The sequence below is a fragment of the Oryzias latipes genome, chromosome 12 (genome assembly GCF_053564925.1).
Source record: "Oryzias latipes strain Hd-rR chromosome 12, Olatipes_Hd-rR_3.1".
NCBI classification, from domain to species: Eukaryota; Metazoa; Chordata; class Actinopteri; order Beloniformes; family Adrianichthyidae; genus Oryzias; species Oryzias latipes.
In genome coordinates, this window is record NC_136248.1 from 14,947,584 (window position 1) to 14,968,411 (window position 20,828).

Here is a 20,828-nt window from a genome sequence, read left to right on the forward strand (position 1 = left end):
AAATTTACTTTCTTTTGAGGTGGACAAAGTTTCTTCACTTTTCTGACCACATTTTTGGATAAAAAGTGAAAGTAGCTTTCTCAACATTGTCTTACATTGCCCTACTGTTCAGCCTGTGTGGGTTTGAGTCCAGCTGGCAAACAGAGAGAAGCAAGGAGTGGGTTGACAAGGTCGACAGTCTATTACAGAACCTACTGAGACAAAAGAGACAGAAAAACATCCATATTTAAGAACTTTAGGCTGTTATCAGGATTCTTAAACCACAGCAATGAAGAGATGAGGATATTTTCAAAATGTATACCTTTATTGTCTTCTAAAGCTATGGATACACAGGGCATGTTCTATTTTCTAACCATGCGTTTTTCTACTGTTTACTGGCACATGTCCTCCACCTTGGAAGAAGCTTGAAATGAAATGTTGATGTGGTGCAAATCTTTATCTTTCTCCTTTTTTTCCACTACTCTATTCCAGTGTATGAAATACTTGCATTAATATAATTCTGGCCAAGAAGAAACTCCACGATCAATTTTAAAACAGTTGGCACTTACGGTAATTAAAATGGACACCATCCATACGTCACTACCAAATCGGAGTCTCTGATTGGTCAAAGTTGAACCTGGTTTCTGTATCAATGCGGGTTCAATGGCATTTTGTAATTAGAGCCCCAAAACGATAGTGGAAACTAACGTAGTTATACGTGGACGCAAATGTTTTGAACTTGGAAGCCCGAAATGCGCATATAAATGCTTTTACTCGGAAGTGGTCGCTTGAACGCACATTGCCGAGGGCGATGTGAATGTAGCTTAGTTGCCCTTAAAATGAACAGTTGTCGAAGAGTAGATTATGGACAAGCTTTGGATCTCATTATACTTGAATTTTATGAGTTTTAGAACAAAAATGATTTTTTAAAGTCTTTCTTATCCCCACAAAAAGAGAGTTGAGAGGCTTGAGAAATTGTGTTGCATTCAGGGGTCACATTCTTCACTGGTTAAAGGAGCAGAGCAGACCTACAAGTGCTATTAGGCTTCTTTTTTCCAATGCAGGAAGGGGGAGGACCATTTCTGTATATGAATGGAGGAAATACAGAAAACTGCTGGTACATGGATGGTGCTTCACCTCTGAGAACATCTGAGGACTTTTTTTTTCCCCTCCATTTATCAAAAAACAGAACTATTCAAAAGGAACAAGGCAGGGCGGTTTTATTTGTGTAGCACCTTTCATGCCAAGAAACTATTCAAAGCACTTCAAAGAGATGCCAAAGCTTCTACAGCATAAATAAGTACTATGAGAGAGGAGTATTTAAAAAAAAACAGCATTAAAAAAAGAGCAAAGTATGAGGTTAGGACTTAATGGGCTTAAAGTCAAAGAAAGAAGACTTTTAGCCCAGATTCAACTTTAAGACATCGCCAAGATGTATGAGAACCTTCATAAACATTTGGACATGAATATATATATATATATATATATATGACTCCAGGTTATACTGATGCTTTTTAATCAGCTGATGGTTTCTTGCAGATCTCAGATGTCTGCTGGGTTTTCAGACATGCTATTGTGTCACAATAAATCTAGGTTTTTTAAATAATACATTATATAATAAATTTGAGCTTAGCTGACGTAATTTAACGGATCCTATGTTTTACCAGGAGTGACGTGTTCCGTTCTTCTGGTTCTTGTTAAACTCTGGCAACAGGGTTTTGAATAAAGCAGCGGCTCTCTGTGTGTTTTGGAAGAAAAGCCAGACTGTTAAAACCCGCAGAAGATAATATAGGACACAAGATCTGTGAGTCTCACTATTTGATTGACTATGAGTCTTTTATTATATCATGATTTGTTTTTTTTCATTTGTAAATCAGCTCCTCTTTGCTTTGCTGTTTTGTCGCTGTTTCCAAAAACAGTAATTTCTACTTTTCATTGTTTAATTTAAGAAGGTTTTACAGAATTCCGTTTAGCTGCTCTGAGCAGCAGTAGAGGAAGTCTAATGCAGCATTTTTCAACCTTTTTGATCCAAGAAGAGAATCAAATAAATGCAAAGAAAAGTCTTTTATGATCTTTCATATTCCTAACTGTGAATCCTGTGCCTGTTTGGATAAACACAGACCTGATATCCTGGAAATTCTAAATGGTAGGTCAAATTGAATAATTTTCCACAGCACACCTGGCGGCACACGAGTGTACCGCGGCACACCGGTGGAAAAACGCTGGTCTAACAATGGATCACGATGGTTTAGCAATAAAAAGAGTGCCACTTACATATTTGTTAAATGAAACTGTAAGTGTACATGATGTGACCCACAGAACGCATGTACAGGCTGCACACAGAGACACATACTTTCTATATGGCTTCAAATCTGAAAACAAAGAAAAGGTCAAAACGAAGCCCCAACCTTATAGTCTTAGACAACCCAAATTAGGAATTAGCAGCTGTGACAGTTCCTTTAAAAAAATGTTCCAGATCTTCAAATGGATGGTTGTTGAATAATGGTTCTGTTTTGCAGAATTTGGAGGCTTTTAGGACATCGGTAAAAAGCACTGAATGTCCCACTCCAATACTTTTTTATTTATTTTCATAGCATTCCCAGTAGTCATTTAATTATGAGTATGCCGTTTTTAGCCAAAAAAACAAACAAAACAATCTACTATATAGTTTCTGCAGAGTGGCAGTAATTCATCCCAAATTTGCCCATGACTTGTTGACGTGACTGTTGGAACAAGGTAAGCCCACCCCCACATCCCATCACCCACTTTACACTCTCTCCCGCTAGCTTACAGTGCCTCCCACCCCCAACATAGCATTGTCAGTGCAACAAGAATTGCGAGCAATATTGGAGGGATTCAACCGTACAGTTTAGAGCTAGATGAGGAAACCGAAAATTTACATGGATCTAGTCGCCCACAAGCGGTGGACGATAAGCAGTAAGGGAATCAGTAAGGATTCAAGAGTCATTGGCCCTTTTGAATTAATAAATAAATAAAATGATAGAAAAAAAGAAAAATCAAATGACCTGTAAGAAACAGTTATTTCATGACCAATGATCCCAAATAAATAAAAAATTCAATCTTATTATTTTTTACTAAACACCATGTCCTTTCTTTCTACTTTGTCTAAAGTGAGCACATGCTATCCAACAAACTTCATAACGTTGGAACTGCTGGTAAAAATAAACTCAGAGTTAACTCTCCAGTGCTCTTCTGTTTCTTTGCATATTATTCTACAAAACATTATAAAAAGAGATCACAGATAAATTTTTTGGCCATTAAGACTTTTAGGTACCTATGCCATTACTTAAGTTAGATTACTTAATTTAATAACAAAATTATAAGAAGAACATATAACTTTGGAATTGCTGTTCCGTAGTTGTTTGACTGACTATTAATGAGTAGAGGGTGTTAAACTTCAAAGCAATGTTTTAAAACCAAGAAATGGCAGAAAGACACACATGGTGTAAGACTAAAGAAAAACTGGGCCACAATGACTGTAAAATCAGGAGTAGCCAATTCTGTAGGCAGATGATCAGAAACACAGTTAATGTGCCTGAGCGAAACCAGAGAAGCAGGCAGCAGGATAGACGATCTCAAAGGTAACAGAAAATAATGCCGTTCCACTTCAGCTCCTCACAGGGGAATGTGAGTCAAAAGCAGGCAGTCACTGCTAAACGACACACAGGCGAAACAAAGGCCACCAAAAGGAGTTTTATGAGGAAAAAAATCGTTGTCAATTTGAAATGTCAGCGTCTGTCTATGTCTAGAATGTGTCTTGATTTTTTTTTTATTTTTTTTTTTTTTTAACCACCAAGTTGTATTTTACTGTATGCACATTTTTTTGCAAGTCGACCACTACAAAAATATTGGAGTGAGTCTGTAAAAGTGTTTTTGTTGTTTCAAATTCAGACATATGATGTTTCCACAAAAGTCTACCTTTGACAATTGATGCAGTTTGTTTTTTTGCTTCAATTATTTCCTCTTTTCCATTTCATCCCGACACCAGCTGTTCAGTGCAGGAACCTGTAAAATGTTCTAACCTCAGGTCAGCCGCCTTCCTTGTTGCTACCGTTGTCTCATGTTAATACGATGCATCAAAATTGAAATGCATTTTGTTTTCTTCTGTCTGGACCCTGCAGCACCTGCAGAGGTGACACTTTTCAAGCACTGTTCTGATTGCAGTCTCAGTCATGTAAAAGTAATAGACTTACTGATGAAATAGGAAAATAAATACACTTTGAAGTGGTTCCATCCTTTGTTCATTTATTTTCTTTAAAAAACTCAACTTTTTAATATCATAAATATTTTTAATACTCACGGCGAGGCTACATTCCAGCACTTTAGGCCCTGTAACCCTTGTGCTATCCTAGGCACTTTACCATTGGGAGTTGGGTCATCTAGACCCACTAGACAGTGCGCTGAACCTTTTTTCTTCAATGATTTGTGATCTTCACTGGTGTCCATGGATTACATGAAATCTTTCCACCTTTATCCACCTTTGTTATGGTAGGGAGAACATGTCAAAGTAAGGGTGGGTCATCTAAGATAGCACAAGGGTTAACAGTGGATGTGTCTGTCAAATCCTACTATTCCCCTTAACATTCCAAAACTACGGTGGCCCAGAAGGGTCACAACACAACACATTAACTTTACACACAACACATTAACTCACAACACAACACATTAACTTTACACACAGCACATTAACTCACAACACAACACATTAACTCACAACACAACACATTAACTTTACACACAGCACATTAACTCACAACACAACACATTAACTCACAACACAACACAATAACTCACAACACAACACATTAACTCACAACACAACACAATAACTCACAACACAACACAATAACTCACAACACATTAACTCACAACGGAAGTAAAGCTGCAATGGAAGTGCTTTTATTCTGAAATTTCCACTGGGCTGAGTGGCTAACTGCCTAACAGAAAGTAACGTCACAGTGAGCTGTGGAGGGAGCATGTTTCTTCTACAAGAGAAGCTAGCAGCAGCGTTGCCAGATTGGGCGGTTTTGGGTGTAAATTTGCGGTCAAAAATGCATAATTTGGGCAGTTTTAAGGTCGGTTCAACGGGTTTTTTCCCACTCATGAATATATAATAGCGGCCTACGTTAGGCCGGGTGGCTTTTGGAGTTCTACTGAAGCTCCTAGAACGGCAGAGCTTAATGGACCGGGCTCTGTCATCTAACCTGTTGTTGGGGGAGTGCAACGCCCCGCCTCTTATAAATTGTGCTCATTAAAGCCTGACAGTGCGATCTCTCCACATTTGTCGTGTCAAGTGTTGGGGACCGTGTGCGTGTGTGAGAGGAAGAGGAAGAGGGAGCGGAAGAAAGGAGAGGAGCGCGTGCAGGGACTGGGAGGGTGTGTGGGTGGGTGGGGGGTGTTGGGGACCGAGTGAGTGTGAGTGGAGGGGGCTGAAGAAAGGAGAGGAGCGGAGCACGTGCAGCGACAGAGAGGGGTGTGAGTGCAGCACGGAGGAGTGTGCGTTAACATTGTGTAGCTTCTCTTGTAGAAGAAACATGCTCCCTCCACAGCTCACTGTGACGTTACTTTCTGTTAGGCAGTTAGCCACTCAGCCCAGTGGAAATTTCAGAATAAAAGCACTTCCATTGCAGCTTTACTTCCGCTGTGAGTTAGTGTTGTGTTGTGAGTTAATGTGTTGTGAGTTATTGTGTTGTGTTGTGAGTTATTGTGTTGTGTTGTGAGTTATTGTGTTGTGTTGTGAGTTAATGTGTTGTGTTGAGTTAATGTGTTGTGTTGTGAGTTATTGTGTTGTGTTGTGAGTTAATGTGTTGTGTGTAAAGTTAATGTGTTGTGTGTAAAGTTAATGTGTTGTGTGTAAAGTTAATGTGTTGTGTGTAAAGTTAATGTGTTGTGTTGTGACCCTTCTGGGCCACCGTACAAAACTCCTCATGCAATTAACATGAATGTGCTGATTCTTTTGTGGAGAAAAGCGGCTGTGCGCTGGTAGGCAACACTTTAAAGGTGCTTTTAACTGATATGCAACACATTAGTGATATAAACTCAAGTTCTTTGCAAACAAGACTAAGAAGATCAAAGAGGAACTCCCACCTCCCTGCTGTGATGATTGTGTTGTGGTGGAGCCTGTTTCACACAAATGGTCTACTTTTAGGCTTGTCCCTCTGGAGGACATATCTGCTCTGTTGACCAAGTTGAAACCTTCTACTTGTCCATTTGATGTCATTCCTTCCAAACTCTTCTTAAAGGTGTTTGATACCATCGGCCAAAGTGTCACTGAAATGATCAACGTTTCACTTTCCACTGCTGTGTTTCCAAAAACGCATTCAATAGCCTCTGCTAAAAAAGTCTAATCTGGACCCATCAGTCTTCCAGAATTATAGTCCCATCTCAAAGCTTCCATTTATCTCAAAGATTCTGGTAAAGGTGGTAGCTGAACAATTGTCAGAGTTCTTGGATAAAAGGAGCATCTATAACACTTTTCAGTCAGGTTTTCGTAAACATCACTCCACAGAGACAGCCCTGCTGAAAGTATCCAGTGATATTTTAATGTCTGCTGATTCTGGCAGATACACAGTCCTCGTCTTACTAGATCTTTCATCAGCCTTTGACATGGTTGACCACCAGATCTTTATTGGACAGATTGAGGGACCTGATTGGTTTGTCAGGGTCAGTTCCACTGGTTTTCCTCTTACTTATCTGGTCGGAATTTCAGTGTCATGGCCAACCACAAAATGTCTGTCAGCAGACTTGCTGTGTGGGGTTCCCCAGGGCTCTGTTCTGGGCCCTGTTCTGTTTCTCCTATACATGATCCCCCTTGGAAAGATCATTCTGGATTTCAGCGATGTTTCCTACCATCTCTTTGCTGATGATATCCAGCTATATTGCTCTTTTAAGCCCTCCGAGACACACAAGCTGGATTTATCTGATGAACTGCTTGATGCAGATAAAACAATGGCTCTGTAAAAACTCTCTGCAACTAAACTCGGAGAAAACAGAAACCTTAGTTGTTGCCCCTGATGATGCAATACCAGGGATTAAGCAGCACTTGGGTTCTCTTGACCAGGCTGTCAAACCCAGCCTTAGAAATTTGGGTGTCATTTTTGACAAAGATATGTCGCTGGAGCAGCACTCCAAACAGCTGATCAGGAACTGTTTCTTCCAGTTGAGGAACATTTCTAAACTACGGAAGAGGGTGTCTTATGAAGATCTAGAACTTCTTATTCATGCCTTTGTTTCTACATGGCTAGACTACTAACTACTACAGTCTGTTTTCCTGTCTGAATAAGAAGGAGCTGTCTAGCCTGCAGCTGATCCAGAACTCTGCTGCGAGAATCTTGACCCGCACTAAGAGAAGAGATCACATCTCTCCGATCCTCAAAGCTCTTCATTGGCTCCCGGTTGCTTACCGTTATCAGTACAAAATCTTAGTTTTGACATTTAGGGCCCTTCATTCTCAAGCTCCTCCATATGTTTGTGATGTGATCGCCCCCTACAGACCATCTCGTGCACTAAGGTCTGCGGATCAGAACCTGTTGATGGTCCCTCGCACACGGTTCAGAACTAGAGGAGACAGATCCTTCCAGGCTGTCGCTCCCAAACTCTGGCATGAACTTCCATTGTCCCGATGTTCCCTGGACTCTGTGAATTCTTTTAAAAGTCAACTAAAAACTTTTTATTTTTGCAAAGCATTTTAATTGAAACTGCTTTTATTGGGCTTGAGATGATTTTTTTTACGTGGTTAATGTTTTTTATATGTGTATACATACATATTTTAACCTGTGAAGCACCTTGTGACTTCTGTCTGTGAAAGGTGCTATACAAATAAAATGTACTTACTTATTTACTTACTAAAGTGTTGTATTTTGGCACAAAGCCCCTTTTCTTTCCTGATCAGCTAATTTTCTCATTGATCACGTTAAGGGCTGAAAAGTTAGTTGATGAAATGTAAACACTGTACCTAAAGCTCTGGTGTAAAAGGTTAAACAGTTTGAGTAATATTAATTTCAAAAGGATTAAAGTGATTACCGTTTTTTGCCCCATTTTAAGATCATCTCGCACACTAAACCATTTATTTTGTACTGGAGACTGTAACATTCACCGTTTATTCACATTAAATTATTTCAATAAAGGGTGCTACAATTCTCAACACTTGTGGAGTTTCCACTTCTAGTTATTAATGTCTGGGGGCCAGGTCAGGGTCCCCCTCCCTTTCTCTGCTTCAGAATCCACTGGAATTAGGCCTGTTGGGTCAACGTTTGAAAAGTTACGCTAGTCCAAAGATGTAAACATTGGCACTAATCTCTGGTGTTAAAGGGCTAACTAATGCCTGTGGCCGCAAATATGATACAAACTAATTCGGCTCCAAAATTACCTAAATGTAACATCTCCTTGAAAGCAGCAACATGAAGTTCAATTCAATTCAATTTTATTTGTATAGCCCAAAATCACAACAACAGTCGTCTCGATGGGCTTCGAAGTAAAACATGAAATCAAAAGGTTCATGAATACAAAGAGTTCAATAGGAAAATACTAAAATGAACTAACAAACTGACCAAGCTATACTGGCATCCCTGCCCTTAGACCCCCCTTCGCGGTAAGGAAAAACTCCCAAAAAAACCGGATTCCGGAAAAAACGAAGAAACCTCAGGGGTGCCCACATGAAGGAGGGTTCCTCCCCCAGGACGGACAGGCGATTTACCAGAACTCTTAGAGAAGAATTAACTTATCTAAATCTACAACTACATATATAAAAGTCCAGCAGACGAGCTTCATCCAGCCGTGGTTGTGGGGACAGTCAAAGGCGCGAGTCGAGCCGGAGACAGGAACCACAGCCAGGTGTAGGAGCAGGAGCAGAGACGAGGTACTCGGTCAGGTACAGAGCAGAGACGAGCCAGAGATGAGCCAGAGGCAGGATCCACAGCCAGGTGTAGGAGCAGGAGCAGAAGCAAGGTAAACGGTAAGGAACAGGAGCACGGATGAGCCAACTGGAGTCTGGAAGCACTCCCACTCCCCAGGAGGGGAGAGGGAAAGAGGGACAATACATGAATCGCACTGCACCAAACAGAGGCATGGAGAACTAAATGATAAATTATGATCAAGAATAGAGGAGAGGAAGGGTAGAAGTAAAAACAGGAAAGAGGACAGAACCCCAGTGCACCATAGTTACCCCAGCTTCAACTTCTAGTAGCCTTTTAAAAGAAATAGTTATTATTAAGTTTAATTTAAACAAATTAACATTAAGTCAAATAATCTCTGAATACTAACTAGTCTGACAATAAGCCTGTCCAAAGAGGAATGTTTTCAGTCTAGCTTTGAATGTAGGAACTGAGTCGGCCTCTCTTACATGAGCTGGGAGTTTATTCCATAAGACAGGGGCTTGGTGACTAAACGCTCTACCTCCAACCGTACTTTGACTAATTCTAGGAACCACAAGCAGTCCTGCATTTTGCGAGCGAAGTGTTCTCATTGGATGGTAAGGGACTATGAGGTCCTTAATATAGGACGGGGCCATTCCATGTAAGGCCTTATAGGTTAACAGGAGGATCTTGAACTTGATTCTGGAATCAACTGGGAGCCAATGGAGCGAAACTAACACAGGAGTGATGTGATCTCTTCTGCTAGTTCCAGCTAACAATCTAGCTGCTGCGTTCTGAACAAGCTGGAGACTTCTTAAGGAACTCTTAGGACACGCTGCTAACAAGGAGTTACAGTAATCCAGCCTCGACGTAACAAATGCATGGATGAGTTTTTCAGCATCACTCTTAGAAAGTATATTTCTGATCTTAGCTATATTCCGCAGGTGAAAAAAGGCAGTTCTGCACGCCTGAGATATGTGAGCCTTAAATGATAAATCTTGGTCAAGTAAAACCCCAAGGTTTCTAACTGTGGAATTGGGGGCTATACTTATGCCATCCAGGGAGACTATCTGATCAGACAGAGCATCTCTGGGGTTTTTAGGACCTAGTATAATGACCTCAGTTTTTTCTGGGTTCAAGAGGAGGTTATTAATTGTCATCCAGGTCTTGATGTCTCTGATGCAGGCGTTCAGTTTCTCTATCTGGTCATTCTGGTCAGGCTTCATGGATAAATACAACTGCGTATCGTCGGCATAACAATGAAAATTAATGCTGTGTTTCCTGATTATGTTTCCCAGGGGTAGCATATCAAGCGTAAACAGGATGGGTCCCAAGACTGAGCCCTGTGGGACTCCAGTGAATTGAATTCGTTTCGTTTGAAGTGAATTCGTTTTTTTCATAGCTGGAAACAAATACAAGTGTCAACGGGGTAAACGTACGGTGGAGCCTTATCTAACCTTGACTGCATTGTGGTTTCAGTCTGAGTTAGTGTGAATATAAATGTTATTTATTTATTTATTTATTTATTTATTTATTTATTTATTTATTTATTTATTTATTTTATTTTACCAGGAAATTCCATTGAGACTACATCTCTTTTTCAAGGGAGACCTGGGCCAAAGGGCATCAATACAAAATAAAATACGGTTAAAACAACTGAAATAAAAATACATTACAAAATACAAATGCAATAAAAATTGAAATGAACAGCAGGACAATGACTAATAGGTCAATTATAAGTGGTACAGATAGGTCAAGGGTGACATGTGCATGTTTCTTTTAAGAGCTCAGAAAGTTTTGCTTTAAAAGAATTCAAGGGAATAAGGTCACTTAAATGCAGAGAGTTTTGAATATTATTCCAGGAAAGCGGAGCAGCAATGGAAAAGGCTGTTTTTCCTAATTCACTGAGGAATCTAGGGACATAAAGAAGCAATTTGAGTGAGGAACGAGAGTTATATATATTGTTAACAGGAGAAAGAAGACGGCACAGATATTGAGGTAGTTTGCCGAGAATGGCCTTATAGGTGAATATTAGCCAGTGTTTCTGTCGCCTGACTTTGAGTGAAGAGCAAGAGAGCAGAGAGTACAGTTCACAATGGTGGGTTCTGTATGCAGAGTTTGTGATAAAACGCAGGGCACTGTGATAATCTGTGTCCAGACTACGGAGAGTTGACAAGGTAGCATTCATATACAGAATATCCCCATAATCCAAAATTGGGAGGAAAGTGCTCTGAACAAGTCTTTTCCTCACACCTGGGCTTAAACAAGATTTATTTCTGTAGTAGAAAGTAGAAACCCAGAAGTGCTTTTAGCTTTTTTAGCAAGTGGTCAGTGTGAGAGTTAAAAGACAATTTGTCATCAATCCACACACCCAGATATTTATACGAGGACACTTTTTCAATTTCCACCCCTTCCAAAGTATGAATATCCGCCTTCAGTACATCATGTGAACGAGACCTGGAAAATATCATGAATTGTGTCTTTTTAGCATTTAAGGTCAACTGTAATTGATGAAGAGAATACTGAAGTTTATTGAAGGCTTCGTGAAGCTCGTTTACAGCAAGATGGATTGAAGAAGCAACTGAATAATGCAAAAGTGACAATGTCTTCATAACGCCATTCGAGTCCCATCCCCACGGAGTTTAAATCCTAAAGAGAAAGTGCTGAAAACGCTCATACTGTATTTCAGAAAGGAAGGCCATATTCAGAAAAAGGCATGATTTTACGAAAAATATTTACAATAATGAAGATATTGACCTAAGTTCTCAACATAAACACATATAACCAAAAATAAAAGTCTGACTGTTGCCACGTGTTGATTTGTATGCAGAGCGTATGCTTCAAATGAAATTACACAGAGAAAAGAAGGGAGTTGTCAACTGTATCCTAAAAACCAATCCGTTCATTCATTCTGACTTTCAGTACCATTTCTGAAGAGATTATGAATGGTGTTGATGGTTTTGTTAACTTTCTGAAGTTTCCCATATTTAATTAAACTGCAATCCAGAGCAATTAAGCAGCTGCTGTTGAGCTCCCATAATAGGAGGATAGCATTTCAAATATGACAAACCAGTGAAGGCATTAATCAGTTTCCGACAGGGGCAGATGCCATGCTGCCTGAGGGCAGATAGAGATGATACACATGCACCAAATAAGTGAATAAATAAATAAAATAAATAAACAGCAGGAGAGGCAGGAAGTGTGTGAAGCACATGACTTTCATGGTTGAACACTTTATCAGCGATAACAGAAACTTCCTCTTGGCGTCATTCTCTTCATTCCACCCGTTGACTCGACAGTAGTCTCCACCTCTTCCCTCACCCATCTGTCAGATGTCAAGCATCAGAGGTGTTGGACACACTTACAGCCGGTCTTGTTTTCTTTGTGTCATTTTGAAAAATGAAGACGAAAATGAAAACCTGAGTTTATTCCATGTGATTAATTTTCCCATCATCCCTTATGGTATTCAGGCTCAGGATAAGATGACAGACTCTCTCCCTCTAGGTTGTGTGAAGACAGCATTTCATCTCTTTGCTCAATTTTTTTTGTATCATACATTAATGGTTCTGACATTTTCTCCGAGCAAAGCGAAGAAAACTGTTTTTTCTTGGAGCAGATTCAAACTTAGCCATAACAATTTAAAGTCATGCATATTCCAAACCTTTGATTTCTTACCTGGCAGATAAAAAACAATTGGGTTAACATTACATTTCTAAACTGTAGTCTATGTTCACACTTTTTTTTTGCATACTTCACTTGCATTTAATTAAAATATTTCATAAAAAACATAAAACTTGTATATGTGAAAGAGTAGCGATGCTTGTATCAGCAAATTAATTTTAACATATTAAGTGAAGGGGGGTCTAAGGGCAGGGATACCAGTTTAGCTTGGTCAGTTTGTTAGTTTATTTTAGTATTTTTCTATTGAACTCTTTGTATTCGTGATCCTTTTGAGTTAATGTTTTACTTCGAAGCCCATCGAGACGACTGTTGTTGTGATTTTGGACTATACAAATAAAATTGAATTGAATTGAATAGAAATGATCTTTGTGATGAGAAAAAAACCAAAAACCTTTATTTTCTAGAAACATTGCATTGCCCCCTGTAATATTATTTTTCCCACTTTTATTGTGGCTTCAAATTTAATTTATTGTTAATTTTGGGAAGAATTTTCATATCAATGCAAAACTTAGAACAGTCTCTTTGCTTCTTTCTGTCTCATTTTGCACAATTTCCATTTTCATGAATAATTGCAAAAAACAAAAGTGATGTTATATCTTTTTTTTTCATTTAAGGGAAAAACAGACACATGAAAAACATGTTTACTTCACAAAATGCAACCTTTCCAGTGCAACCGCTGCAATAAAAGTTTTCTAATAATACTTTTTTTGTACGAATTTTTGCTCAGCTTGCTTTTATAAAGATTTATTTTTTTCTTCTTTTATTTCAATCTTCTTTGTTTTCTAAGGTGGCCCTGAAGTGCAAAGCACATGAAAAACTCTTGATGTTAACACATATAAAAAAAATCACAACAAAAATGTCAAAAGCCAAAAGAAATCTAAACAAAATTCCAGAAAACAAAACACACTCACAAAATGATAATAAAGCAACAAAAAATAACAATAATAATAATAATGCATTTTATTTAAAGTGCCTTTCTTGCCACTCAAGGACACTGTACATTACAGAAAATACTATAAATAGATAAAATCAACACAATAAAATATGTTGATTTTATACATAAAGGAAACGTTTTGGAAAATGATATATTTTCAGAAATTGAAAGAAAATGTTAATAACAAAATTGAAACAAAATAAGAAAATGGAAACGGTCATCCTATAGTTTTCATGAGCAGATGAGGTTTGACCTGTTCTGAGTTCTTTGCCTTTGTATTTCTTATAAAATCTAGAACAAAAATTTAGATCAGGAAAACAGATTTAAAAAAAAATAAAAATGAGTACACAAAACGCTTTCATAGTTTTCCATTGCTATAATCCACTATATCCAAAGAAAGACCCAGTCTTATTAAATGCAGCTAACCTTACCAGCGTTTTACTGAAGCACATAATTGTCACTGAAAATACACTGAACAAAAATATAAACGCAACACTTTTGTTATTGCTCCTATTTTTTATGGTATGAACTCAAATATGTGAAACATTTTCCACATACACAAAATAACCAGTTCTCTGAAATATTGTTCACAAATCTGCCTAAATCTGGGATAGTGAGCACTTCTCCTTTGCCAAGACAATCCATCCCACCTCGCAGGTGTGCCATATCAAGATGCTGATTAGACAGCATGATTATTGCACAGGTGTGCCACAAGAAAAGGCCACTCTGAAATCTTCAGTTTTGTTTTATTGAGGGGGTCAGGGGACTGATCAACTCTATGCGAAGGAGATGTGTCGCACTTCATGAGGCAAATGGTGGTCACACCAGATACTGACTGGTTGTCTGAGTCCCCTGACCCCCTACAATAACTACAATAAAATACTTTCAATTAAACTCTCGCCAACCACTGATCTGATGTGTTTTTTGAATCTGATATCCAAAAGCAAAACATGGATCACACGTACTCAAAGTAATGCTATCACTTTATAGAAACCTCTTTTAAATGGGGTCTATTAGCATAAAACGGCATCATCTGACAAGGGATCACAGCCAAATGCACTATGATACGCGGAGAGCAGGGCTTACATTAGTCACTGCTGCTGCTGCTGCTTTGGTTTTCAAACCAGATGGTTTTGCGAAAGAAAATTAAAAGTGGAGAGGCAGAAACAACCTGCTGAGCAACTGTGACTCCAGGAGACGTAATTATGTTTCACATTTGCTTCCATTCACTGAATAATGTTGCCTTATAAGCCATTTCAGAGATGATATGAAATAGACATTATTTGGGTTCACTGTAACAGTACAGTAAATAAAAATGAAATAACATGATGATTAAAAAGCTGTATAATAACATATTTACCAGCAAAATATGAAATGAGAGCATAGTTTTGGTTGACCTACCACTTTTTTCCAACCATCATTACAAAGGGAGGAGATGGAAATGGTGAAATGATCAGAATTTCTGCACAGGAAATGGGTGAGTTAGATTGGCTCCAAGACTGTCTGTTTGGAAACGGTGAAGAATTCTAAGTCCTAGATTTTCCCTGGCAACAACTTCATGCATACCTTGTCCAGCACGTTAATACTTTTAAGGACGCACTGATTCTAATCCACCAGCAAACTGCCTGTGGAGCAGAAACAAAACCTTTTATCTAGCTTGAACCACAAGTGTGATCATGTATGTGCAAAACCACAGGTTAAAAACTAAACTATAACTGCAAAAAACCTATAGTTTCAGAACTCAAGTTAATGAAAAATCAATCGACCGACCAACCATTTAGTTGGTTTGCCCACTAACAAATATTCTGTACTTTTAATGGTAGATGCCCTCCATATTCTAACATCGAGAGACAGTATATCAAAACGAAAATCCAGAAAATAACTTCAAAGAATTTATATCAATTTATGTGTCTTTTATTGAGGGAAATAAGTATTTGATCCCCTTGTAAGCATAAGGCAAGGCAAGTTTATTTGTATGGCACAATTCTTACACAAAGTAATTCAAGGTGCTTCACAAAACAGAAAAATGCATTAAAATCACAATACATCATAGAAATAATCAACGTAAAATTTACTTTAAAAGAAAAGAAGAAATTTGAAAATTATTTAAAAAGGAAGGAAACGAAAGAAAAGTGCAGATAGGACCTTTCAGTCATATACACGGCTAAACAGAAATGTTTTAGGTCTAGATTTGAACATGAACACAGAAGAGGCCTGTCTTACGACTTCAGGGAGGCTGTTCCAGATTTTAGCTGCAGAATATTGAAACGCTGATTCCCCTTGATTAGTTCTGACTCTGGGAATCAACAGGAGGCCGGCCCCTGAGGTCCTCAGAGTACGAGATGGTTCATATGGCACTTACGTGTCAGAGATGTACTTTGGTGCGCGGCCATGGAGAGACTTGTACACAAGCAGAGCTGCTTTGAAGTCTATTCTTTGAGGTACAGGGAGCCAGTGCAGAGACCTGAGCACGTAAGGAGTTCTGGGTTTCACAGAGCATCAACTTGTAACCTGAATTGAAGACACCTGTTCTAACTACCGTAATCACCTGTAGGAAAGACACTTGTTCACAGAATCAGACAGGTTCCAAACCCTCCAACATGGTTAAGACCAAAGAATTCTCCCAGAACCTCAGAGACAGGATTATTGACATGCAAAAATCTAGATTAGGCTACAAAAACATTAGCACGATGCTGGGTATCAGTAACAACAATTGGTGCAATTGTGAGAAAATTTAAGAAGTATAACATGACCATCAATAGACCTCGGGCACAGAGCTACTACCCCGCATCAGTGGGAAGATGGATGGAGCCATGTACCGTGCAGTCCTGAGAGACGACCTCCTTCCCTCTGCTAGGACGCTGAAAATGGTCCAGGGCTGGGTCTTCCAAATGACAATGACCCAAAGCATACAGCAAAGGCAACAAAGGAGTGGCTCAAGAGGAACCATATTAAGGTCATGGAGTGGCCCGGCCAGTCTCCGGACCTCAATCCAATTGAAGAGAGCTGAAGGTTCGAGTTGCCAAGCGACACCCCACCAACCTTAATGATTTAGAGAGGATCTGCAAAAAATCAGAATCAGAATCTTTTATTGTGCATAATGATTTTTTTTTCCAGCAGCTCTTTTCCTACTTTATAAAAAAAATAATACACAAGACTGTACAGTAGAATGGGATGAATACTGCAGATATGAGTGGATATTCCACACAGAATGAATATTGCACACATGACATGAATATTGCGAACTTGATTTAAAGTGCAGCCAGAGCATTGTCTGCTGTGTAGTTGTAACCCTCTCTTCGCTCCTACTGTTCCAAAGGCAGGGCTGTCCACTGTGGTAGAGGGGAAATCTTTACTCCTGGTTTGGTGAAGGCTTGGGTCAAATTTTACCTATCAAGGTTTATACTATCCAGCCCAAGAATTCTTTTCAATCGAGGAGGGAAACGAACCAAGATGGAGGTGTAGAAAGACCGGAAACATAAGATGGCAGATGACTGAAAACTCCTCTGGAATGTCACATAAAAAAAAAAAAAACAGCCAGGATATCCATTGTACGAAATATAAAAAAAATGTTCAGTGCAGTTTCAACAAAGCGCAGCTCCAGCATAAATCAAAAAGCTTTCTACGTTTTTTTTTTTCTTTAAACTAAATATCAATATATATATTGACATTGATATAAATATCAATTTGGTTATTCGCTCCCACGTTCAGTTTCCCTCTCTGTAACTCTGCACACACGGTGTTGCAAAGAACGCTATCACACAAAGATCTCAGTAGGAGTGAGATGATCACTCTGAGCTAAAAATCCGTATGCAAAAAAAAATGCATCTCCAACAAAGACGGTAGCCAGTTAAGATGACCACTCTTGGTTAACAATATTTATAAACCAACAACAGCAGGCTATACCTCCAACTACTATATAACCATCAGAGTGGGGTCACACTACCTGGGGTACATACTGACATGGGGTCAGTGGGTTATGTTAACTCTGGGGAGAAGGGGAGTGTTGTTGACACAATTGTGTGATGGGGGTGGGTGTGGATGATCTTCACAGCTCTGGGGAAGAAGCTGTTTCTCAGTCTGCTCGTGTGGGTTCTGGTGCTCCTGTACCTCTCCAGACACCTGGTGCGCACATAGCTTCAGGACCCAACCTGACACCTTGTCTGGTCCTGCGGCTTTGCTGGTGTCAATCCTTCTCAGAGTGGAGCTCACTTGATGGAGCTACAGGACGAGAGGCTGGGACTGTTCCTCCGGCTGTAAAAGATGACCAGTGTCTCTGCTGCCGGGCGTGTCAAAGCGTGCAAAGAAGGTGTTTAAGGTGTCAGGCAAGGTGGGGTCATGGGTGATCTGCTGCGTGTTGCTCCTGTGGCCTGTGATGGTTCTGATGCCTCTCCACATCTTCCGTGGGTTGTTGTTTGCAAAGTGCTCCTCTACCCGTTGTCTGTATCTGCGTTTGGTCTGGTTGATGCCCTTCCTTAGCTCTGTCCGGGCCCTGCTGTAGGCCAGCTTGTAACCTGACCTATAGGCTGCATCCCAAGCTTTGAGCAGAGACTGCACTGTGCCATCAAACCATGGTTTCTGGTATGGGTACACTTTGATGGACTTTGTGGGCAGAACACCATCGGTGCAAAACTGCTCAGGACAGGACAGATGTTGTGTGGGCCTCAAGGTCTGAGCCATCTTTAAACACCTCCCAGTCAGTGAGTTCAAAACAGTCCTGTAGTGCTGAAGAAACCTCTTCGGTCCATACCTGAACTGTTTTGATGGTTGGTTTTGTCCTGCAGATCAGAGGTCTGTATGTGGGGATTGGCTCCACAGAGATGTGATCTGACATGCCCAGGTGAGGAGCTGCTGCAGCCTTGTATGCACCTGGGATATTGCAGTTGACTTGATCCAGTGTGTTGTTGTCTCTGGTGGGAAAGTGTATAAACTTCTGAAATTTGGGAAGCAAATTCCAAGAAGTTCCAAGAAGAGGGTCAAAATTCCTCCTGATATGTGTGCTAACCTTGTGGTTAACTACAACAAACGTTTGACGGCTGCGCTTGCAAACACAGGTTTTGCCCCCAAGTATTAAGTGCTTTTGGATAGAGTGATCAAATACTTATTTTCCTCCGTGAAATCCACATGAATTAAAAAACATTTTTTAAAGTTAATTTCTATATTTTTGTTTTGATTTTTTGTTTCTCCGTGTTAAAATACATCTACTATTAAAAGTATAGAATGGTCATGTCTTTATTAGTGGGCAAACCAACTAAATCAGCAACAGATCAAATACTTTTTGCTCACTGTGCTTGAATTGCATTGCAATGCAGCAGTGAAATGCTATTTTCTACTACTTCAAGAATTAATAATTCAAATAACCAACTTAATAGGTCCATAGACGTAGACCAGGTCAGATCCTAAGAGATGTTGATACCCAGGTATCTATTTTAACTCCACCACTTATTTTGACTTTGGAATATGTTGTTATGCTGGTTTGAAAGTGCTTGAGGTCAGTTATTAGTTGGAAAACTATGGGTTAAGATAGCTGTCAAAAAGAAACTTATGCATATAGATTGTAGATTGTTTATAAGTTGTGCAGACTCTGAAAAAAAGAGAAAATATGAATACATCATTTAGTTGTTTGTTGTTGTAGTTGTTTTTTATTTTTGTTGTTTTAGGTTTGACGTGTCTGTTTTGAATAAGACTTTTTTTTTTTATTTTAATACAAAATGTCTCCTGTTGGATAACTGTCAAAAATATGTTACAGGTTCACAGGCAAACAAGTCGAGTCAAGAAACGTCTATTTAACACAGCGCCCATGCGTAGTGACTACAACTAGAGATAGAACGTCAGGAAAAAAGATGCCTCTGCAATTACAACAGTCAGGCACTGATGAACAGTTTACATGTCTTTATTTTGTAATCTGTAAGCCTACTTCACAGATTTTATTTATCGCAGGTTATCTTTAGAACGTAACCCCTGTGATACATGAGTGAACACTGTAGTGCCAGTCTATATCAGTAATCTGCTATACCATCGACCTGACCTGGGATATGAGATTACCGGTAGTTGATATCAGGAACAAGCCTTTATCTTCTATACCTGACTTTGATGCAAACACAAAAGTACAAAGTTCCTCAAAAGACCACCGAAGGCTGAAGGAAAACTCCCCATTGATTCCCCCTGTTAAAAAGTCTGATACAACACGAAAGAGAAAAGTCTGTTTTCAAAGTTTTGGAATCGTGCCCATCCCTCTTGGAGATTTATTTTTATCATATATAATCCTATGAGGGATGTAAAACATCCATCCATCATAGGTTTGTCTATGGTTTGTGTCTATAGAATCCTCATTACAATAAAAGGACTTAGGACTTCATTTCAGAGCTTGGACTTTGTTCACAGACTTGAAATCCAACTTAGACTTAAACAAATAAATCAGGCAGGCTTCTTTTCTGATGAATTTAAATGAAATTGTATCAAATCAGCTGAACTGTAAAAAAAAAAAAACGTATATACTTTGTTTTACATTTTTGACTGTCAAATAGAATAGCGGCTGTGTTTCCTGTATGGTCCCATTTTGTCCCATTTTCCATGTAATCACTGTTTTCGTTCTCTTTTCCTCCGGAACACGTGATAACAGAAAAAACAACAACAACACAAAGTGATGGTTTTAGGCAGGAGTGTTCTTCAATCTCCTTGGCATTAAATTCTGCCTCTGCGGTGTCTCCGAGCAGATGCTACTTTCGGTCGCCTCTGGGTCCAGACAGAGCCTGGGGACTGTGGCTTCACACAAACACCATTATATCCTCCTTCAGTTCTCCTCCCATCTTCTTATCCCAATCTTTCTTCCTCTTACCCCCCACCACTCTTTCCCTCTTTTCCATCACAGGTGGTGAACTGGGAAATTATGTTCTCATTATTGGTCCATCTATATGACGCCTTCAAGCATCTCTGGTCATTCCACGCAGGCGATTACCCAACACAAACTGATGGTTTGGGGTGAAGGAAGAACCGAAAAGCACCTGATTGATGCCTCGACACTCAATATCTGTCAGTCAGAGTTTTACCAGAGCAGAATGGAGGAAAGTAATGCTTGTCATTTTCACAAAGCTAGGCAACAAATACATTTTGAATGCATAACAAACTATCAAAATTATCATGTGCAATTATAAGCCTAATAAAGCACGTCAGCCAAACAAAATGAACGTTAAAAAGATTGTGGGATGCCAAATTAATTTAAACGTCAAAAATCAAATTCACTGGGAAAGCAGTTGAAGCCCATGCAGCTCCAGATAAAGTAAAATTACCTTACTCCAATCATATTTTGATCTGTTATATTGCATTCCCAGTGTTTTCTTTTATAATTATGATTATGCCGG